The sequence below is a fragment of the Macrobrachium nipponense genome, chromosome 37 (assembly GCF_015104395.2).
Source record: "Macrobrachium nipponense isolate FS-2020 chromosome 37, ASM1510439v2, whole genome shotgun sequence".
NCBI classification, from domain to species: Eukaryota; Metazoa; Arthropoda; class Malacostraca; order Decapoda; family Palaemonidae; genus Macrobrachium; species Macrobrachium nipponense.
Window position 1 is genome coordinate 27,866,571 of NC_061097.1, and position 8,410 is coordinate 27,874,980.

General features: G+C 34.8%; 1 pseudogene; it reads left to right on the forward strand.

Moving 5' to 3' along the window:
* LOC135209326 (neuronal acetylcholine receptor subunit alpha-10-like) overlaps window positions 1–5,874 on the forward strand; it is a 42,203-nt pseudogene extending 36,329 nt beyond the window's left edge.
* Window positions 5,875–8,410: the final 2,536 nt, after the last annotated feature.

Here is an 8,410-nt window from a genome sequence, read left to right on the forward strand (position 1 = left end):
AAGAATGAAAGGAAACTCGATAGGATGTGGATTACAAAACAACGGAAAAAGTGAAGTTAAATTAGTGTACTATAAACTAAGAACGAGAAGAGAATGAAGACAGAATAAGAGGAATAAGAAGGGTGAAATATACTGAAACAAAAGCACCTATCTAGACTTAGCAACGATCCTCACATATTTATAAAAGCAAATATTCTATCACACGTTTTCTACTGATTTTAAAACGAAAGCCCAAGAATAATCCTTGAAATATTATAGCAATTAATTAATAAATCAATTAAATATTAGCTTTGACCTAGTACAGAGTAATTTTTTTTATCTCTCGTGCACATGACGCATTAACACATATATTAAATCCTCAGGCAAAACAAAAATGCAAAGATATTGTTCAGTTTTTTCCAGCACAGAAGTAGTAGCAATGTTCCAACATTCCACGTAAAACATTCAAGCGGCCAAAAATATTTAGTTGAACTGAAAAGGGTATCATTCCCATAACGTAAAAGTCCTTGGCTACCATTTACATCCCCCTGAAGGGTTGTTGGTAGTAGAAGCTTCTAGAAAGCAAGACTGAGGCTCCCTTTTCAGTTCTGGGCGATGTTGAGTAGTGCCCTGTGCCCTCCAGGAGTTGAAAAACTCAGTTTGGTATTCTATAACCTAATCTTTGCTACCAACAGAATCACCTTATTTGGAGGAGTGAACATCACCGGTAAAAGGTCCTACACTTGTGAATGCAATTGGTGAACACAATGTTCTTGAGTCTGGCCGAATATGGTCCACTCAGATACTTTCTTGTAGTTCCAATGTTGTTGAGCGAGTGAAGAAAAAAATTCTTTGCAATACTAGTCATCATCATTGCTTTCATCGAATTGCAAGAAGTCTTTGTAGCACACCGCCTATAAGTAGTTGTCCTTTGAGGCAGGATGGGCCATCACTCACCTGTGTAGTCTATTGGAGAAATACAACAATTTCTTTCTGCCTCAAGTTAAAACAGCTTACCTTGATTCCTTCCTGCTACTGTCACTCAAGATTCTATATTTTCTGGATTCTGAGGAGCATCTTCCAGGGGCTGAAAGGATTTATGACACCCTATGGGCCATATAGAAGGGAATTTTCACATCTTCCCAGTGACTGGAGAAAACTTGGATTGTTAAAAAAAAAAGTGGCACATTAGTTTAAATCATTTTGGTTGTTTCCGTTTACTTGTAATCAACACTCGACTATTTGCTGAAAATACTCGTGTCTATATAGTTGTTTTTAACATTGATTTTCATATCGTGAGTTAACATATTTCACAGAAATCACGCCTACAGCCTATTACTGCTTCAGGAGGTGCCAATATTTGCAAAGACTTGTTAGATAGTTGTAACAAGAAAACTTCACAATTAAAGGTACTATGTCTCAAAGGACTAATGATTTTCCAAATTTTATTATTTGCAACAATGGTATTTCAACATTTTTCCGCACTCTTGTTTAGAATCTTCTTTCTCCTTGTGTAAGGAAGGTCCCAAATGCCCGTTAACCATATCTTGGATGAAGACATATTTTTAATGATGAGATTAATTATTAATAAGGAATGAGATAGCAATGCACTGTACCAACAAGATGAATACCATCTTTAAACTTTCATACCAATGGATTTTATCAGCGCATGTGTATTTTACGTGTGTTTATCTCCTCCTTTTGGATGTGGAGAGAGGAGAGAGAGAGAAGAGAGAGAGAGAGAGAGAGAGAGAGAGAGAGAGAGAGAGAGAGGATTTTGGAATTGGTCCATTTCAAAGTACAATGCCGCCAATTTCTGATCATCCGTCGACAAGAATGGACTTATAACATGTCCCAACTTTTGGAGCAGCCCGAACCACTTGCCAACTGGAAGACGTTCCCCTCACCAATGGGGTCCCCTCCCCCAACCTCCCTTGGCCCCCAAGGATTCCTTGGACTACTTGAGAAAGGGCTAAGCCCCTGAACTTCGACTACTCTGTTACCTAAGAATCATTTCCTCTCAGTCTGAAATCAAATTATCTTTGGCATAATTCAGTTGGTGCAAAAAGATTGTTACGTGGTAAATATTGGGTTGTTGGATAATACAAATTTTATTTAAAGATTAATTTCACTGTACACATAACTTGTCTATCAATAATTATCAACGAGAGATGAAATTCTCCGAAGACAAATAACTAGACGGTAAAAGGGAAACTTTCGCATTCCATTCACTTCCAAGATCCTCGAACGGCCGTTTGAAGCAATTACCTGATCTTCCAGTTTAGTGTCTTAAGTGAGGGCTTCGGTGATGCAATGGTTGCTAAAAATAGCACAAACGCCTAATGACTCTGCTTGGTTTAAGGCAAATCGCTTCTTCTGATTACGATATACTCTGGAAGGAAGAAAATATACAGTCTGGAACCTATGGACGTATTCAGTTCACGCTGGAAAGGAAATTGGCAGTAAAAGGTGTGGAAGGTGTAACAGGAGCAAAACCTTAAAGCAGTTGGACTTCGAAATGTTGTTTTTTTGGGGAGGTGGATAAGCAAGATTGAAGAAAGATAATATGAATGGAGGTACTGTAAAAGGAATTAAATGGGGTTGCAGCTAGGGGTCGAAGGTACTAATCCTCTACGGAGATGATACACTTTGGTTCTACGACAAGACTTACTGCAGATTCATGATTAGAAGTAAAATGGTAACAAATGAACATTAATCATAATGTATATCAAACTTAAGCCAATACAACAAACACTATGGGATGTCAGTCCCTCAAGCAATTTACAGTATTCTTATCTCACTTTTCGAAAATTGAAAATTGAATACTCGACGCAAATATGTTGCTCGAAAATTAATAATTAATGCGCAGGTAACATTAAAAAAAAAAAAAACTTGGAGGTGAGGAGGAATGAAAGACCTTTGTCCCCAATAGATTAGACTGCTGCCGATTCAAAGTTCTGTCCATGATTTTTCATACTCGTACATTTTTATACATAAAAAAAAAACACGCTCACACACACCAACTAACTACGATTTTTTTTTACTTAGCAGAAAGTACTCAGTTCCTTGTAATAAAACTCGCTAAATGCTTTCTTGAGCGATAGCAGGACACGGCTGCAGGTATACAAGGTTAGGTAGGTGGAGAAGAGAGTAGAAGAGGAATAAGAGGAGGTCGGAAAGAAATTCAATACAGAGAAAGAGAATTAGGAGCGATTAGTCTATTTTTCGTGCTGCTGCCTATTTTTGTCTCGGCGAAACCGAACTCCTGGCAAAGAAGTCAGGATAAATAACATGGCTTTTTACATTTCGAAATGAAGCCAATTAAATTATACGAGTCAGAATAAAAATACTTCAAAGCAGCCGAGATGGCTATTATGACGCAAATCTCTAATGAACTATACCAGAGGGAAAAAATATTCCTGAATTTAACATTAAATATAAACATGACAAGAAAGTTTTATAATGTACAATGTTAATCCCTCTCATTCATAATGAGCAGTTTCCAATGACGTGTGTTAGAGATTTAGAAGATTATTGCCTCAAGTATTTTTTTGCCTTTTTTCGTAATTCCTCTTCAACTATTTCCTCTGTCTCTGGAAGTATTGTGCCTGAAAATTCTCTCTCAATTTTTCAATTATAGGAGTCCAATCAGTTTTCGTAAATCTCAAGCTAATTACTCCCTTGAGTCTGACTTTGCTTGGCGCTTCTCAATCCAAGGTTTCCAGCCTCTCACTCTGCTTGATCAAACATTACTGTTTTCATTTTTAGTTTTCAGTAAACGTAAATTATTGCGGCGGCTTTGTCTGTCCGTCTGCGCTTTTCCTATCGGCCCTCAGATCTTAAAAACTACTGAGGCTGGAGAGCTGCAAATTGGTACGTTGATCATCCGCCCTTCAAACATCGAACAACACAATTTACAGCCCTCTAGCCTCGGTAGACTTAGCATCTGGAGAGCAATTCAAGCACTAGTGGTCGTAGCTGATAGCTTTATATAGCATTATACTTTGTACAGAAAACTCGATTGCGCAGCAGAAACTTCAGCGCATTTTTAACTTTATTATTCATCTCATTTTATATATTCCTTCAAACTGGATATGAAGTAATATTATGAGCTGCTAATTCTGCAAATGAAGGTAAATTTACAATACACTAGAATATTCTTGCAATACGGATAAATTATTGCCGCCAGCAACAGACCTACTGACCTCTGGGGCAATAGGTCATGAGAAGGTCGCTGAACATTACGACACAATTTGGCTGGATTTGCAAGAGCGCAAGAATCACAGAGAACAAAGGTTTCGGGTAACGGGGGTCAATTGACAGTTGGTTATTTTCGAACTATTTTCGATATTTGAAAGGAAGGGGGCGAATTGAAACTTTAAAAGTGTGCAAATTTTGCGGGGTGTATAAGCGCTTTACAAGGGGAAGGAATAAAAAAAAAAAAGGATACATTCCACACTTAGTCCACTACACCTGTCCACTTCCGCAGCGATCAGGAATGAAGTACTACTTATCAAACCATGGTTATTTTGTGATAGCTTGTTTTATGGACATTTTAATTGGAAAGTTCAAACATAAGAGATTCCTTTTAATAGCAGGTTGGTGATTTTTTTTAATAAAAAAAAATAAAAAAAATCGGTGATTTATTTGATTTGATGTTTGATTTTTTTGATATCTTTTATATATTTTATTTGTTAGATTTTTTTCAATACTTTTCTCCTCAAACTGCATTTTTATTGACAGAATTACTATTGATTTATCTTTTAGGTTTCCAGTTCTGGCTAAAGTATGTATTTGCAATTTTTTATATATCAAAAATAAATAGATGCAGCACAATTATGCTAAACTTTTATCAACCTCCAAACCATATTTTTCAATTTGTTTGTTTTCAAATTAAAAAATAAATAAAAAATCATGAGTTTTTTAATGAAAAAATCAGTGATTTAATCACTTCATTAAATCAGTTTGATTTAATCATTGCCAATCCTGTAAATTAATAGCATGCTCGAAAATATAATGAAATCACAGAATAATGATGAATGATATAAACAATACACTAAGTCTAACTGAGAGACATATTAATCATTTAACAATTAGACCAACCGCAAACTGTTAGGCATTATAAGGAAGGTGGGTGGGCAATGATTATACGACGCAATTAATCACTCGCTTATAATCCGCTTTGACTATTCATCAGATCTTTTAATACCATGCCTACAATACAGTGACTACTTTAGAATCATTATGATTTTTCAGATCATATGAGTAGCTGATTCACACACTCAAATTGCTTTTAACTTCCAGTGGAACCACGTTAGAGCTCGAACATCAGTAACTCCTAGGGGAACAACGTTGAAAGTCTGAACATATAGGTCTTCCAGAGGAGCCGTGGAAGTCTAAACAAAAATAAGTCACTTCCAGGGGAACCACGTGGGTAACTCTGAACATAAATAACTTCCAGGGAATCATAATGGAACTTTGAACATAAATAAGTAAATGTGAGGGGAACCATGATGTAGCTCTGTACATAAATAAACGTTTCTAAACCCTGCTTGGTGCAGTATTTACCAAACCCTTTTCTCCCTCAGGTATGTACTACGGCGTTACAATCTGCCTCGTCAGCTTCGCCTCTGGGCTGTCAGTGCTGACGCTGAACATACACCACCGGGGAATCAGAGGGCTGGAGGTTCCCACTGTGGTCAAAAAGTAGTTTTAGGAGGAATGACCCGACTCGTCTTCCTCCATTTTGAGCCCCCGACGTCTGTCAAGGATGATAAGACCATCCTACAAAACGTGAGTTATGCTCCACGAAAGGTTCGGTTACCTTCAGAAACTTTCAATGGATTATATTGCTCTACTGCTAAGGAAAATGGACAGGCACCTGTTAGGAATTGAGAAAAACTCCTAAAATGTTGGGTAATGATGTAATGCTAATGATATCTAAATCTCTGACTTTACCCTTATAATATATATAATATATATATATATAATGTAGCAGGGTCGGCGCTCGAAAATGTTGACTCGAGCGGCCGACCCTGGTATATAGTGGGATTAATTAGGTCGTCGACAGAAGAAAAAGAAGATATATAATGCAATTTTATATATATATATATATTTATACATAATTACATATTTATGCATATGATGTAGTATTAAGGACACCTAAATCTCTGACTTTGGATTTATGACATATTTATATATATATATATATATATATATATATATATATATATATATATATATATATATATATATATATATATATATATATGTCATAAATCCAAAATTCGAGATTTAGGTGTCCTTAATACTACATCATATGCCTAAATATGTAATTATGTATATATATATATATATATATATATATATATATATATATATATATGTACATAATATACATATATACATACAAATGCATTATATATCTTCTTTTTCTTCTGTCGACGACCTAATTAATCCCACTATATACCAGGGTCGGCCCGCTCGAGTCACATTTTTCGAGCAATGCCTACCCTGCTACATTATATATATATATATATATATATATATATAATATATATATATATATATATATATAGTATATATATATATATATATATATTCTATATATATTATATATATATATATATATATATATATATATATATATATATATATATATATACTATACAATATATATATTATATATATAATATATATATATATATATATACTATATATATATATATATATATATATATATTATATAATATATATATATATATATATATATACATATACATATCTAAAACACATTTACATAAACAACGACGAATGGCAGATTTTCCTTTATCATCTTACTAAAAAACCCTACCTATGTAAGACCATATGTGTCCGTTTGCGTCGTTTTACTTTTGCACCGATCGATTTTCTGGACTGTTCTCCATAAACCTAACCTCTTCCCTCTCCCCTTCCTTTGATGATGAAAGACCTTTTCTAGGAAGTGATTCCAGCTCCTCTCTCTCTCTCTCTCTCTCTCTCTCTCTCTCTCTCTCTCTCTCTCTCGCTTTTCCAAGGTTTCTTCTCAAAGTTTCGCACCTTTTGAGTTTCCTTTACCATTACTCTTTCCCCAAAAAAGTTTTGCCTCCTGGCGTTTTATTCATGGCTCCTCTCCTCTTGCTAGTTTTAATCACTAGTCTGAAAGTGTCAACTTTATTCCAACACAGGCAACCGTTGGGAATCTTTCAGAACGACCTTAAACAACTTTACATCTGACGGCTTATTTCCTCTTTGGATGGCGCCTGGGTGATGCCTTTTGATAAATGAGCCAAATATGCTTTCGCAGTTCCTCATTGCTGGAAAGTGTTTGGCAACTCGATCCGATTTACCATAAATGCAGTATGCATTCGCAGCACATAATTTATGCATATGGAGTTACCAGTGTATTGATGAAAAACTCATAAATGCGTAGAGCATGGGAAGGCTTGCTTGGTTGTCTGTATATTAACCTTTTTGCCTGCCTCTCTTCTTCTTCTTCATTCTCTCTAATAAAATAATATATTTCAACAATATATATTTCGACAGTTTTATTTAGTGTCTATATTTTCAATTCAAAATAAATTAAGAGGAGTTTCCTAGCGTTAAAGAGGATATCGCAACTTAGGCACCTATTTTTTTTTTTTCTCTCTCTCTCTAAAACTGCACGTTTTCCAGTTATATCCGTATGTATCCTATCCCAAGCATCGTATTCTTTTTTTAATCTGCTTGGAAAATGATATCATTTCCAGCTGCACCGAAGAATTAAAACGGCCAAAAGGCAATTATTTCTAAGAGCCAGTTCGAGCACTGGAATAGGTGGCAGAAAAATGAAGTAAAGCTAATGACTAAACTCGCAGAGAGAAAAATGAAGTTAATTTCCTTTTAAATCTCTCCCTCCTAAATGTTTCATTCTGACATAATTCAACAAGGGACATTTGATTGTTTTTTTTTTTTTTTTTTTTTTAGATTTAAGCACAATGCAGGTTAAGTTTGCTGTTGGTCGGATTGCTAAAGTTATTCAGTTCAAACGAATGAGTCACTGAATATCAATTTTCAATCCATTGCACCTGGGTGAATTCTGTGCCCTGTATTGTATTCATGCATTATTATTTCTGCTAATAAGAATTTCTCCTCCAAAAGTGTTACTTAAACTACAAATTTTCTCATAATTTCATCGTTTGCTTTTAAAGAATAAAAATTTCTCCTCCAAAAGTGTCACCTAAACTAAAAATTTTCTCATCATTTCATCCTCTGCTTATAAAGAATTTCTCCACCAAAAGTGTTACTTAAACTACAATTTATCTCATAATTTCATCTTCTACTTATAGGAATTTCTCATCCAAAGTGTCACTTAAACTACGAATTTTCTCTTAATTTTCATCTTCTGCTTATAAAGAATTTTTCCTTCAAAAGC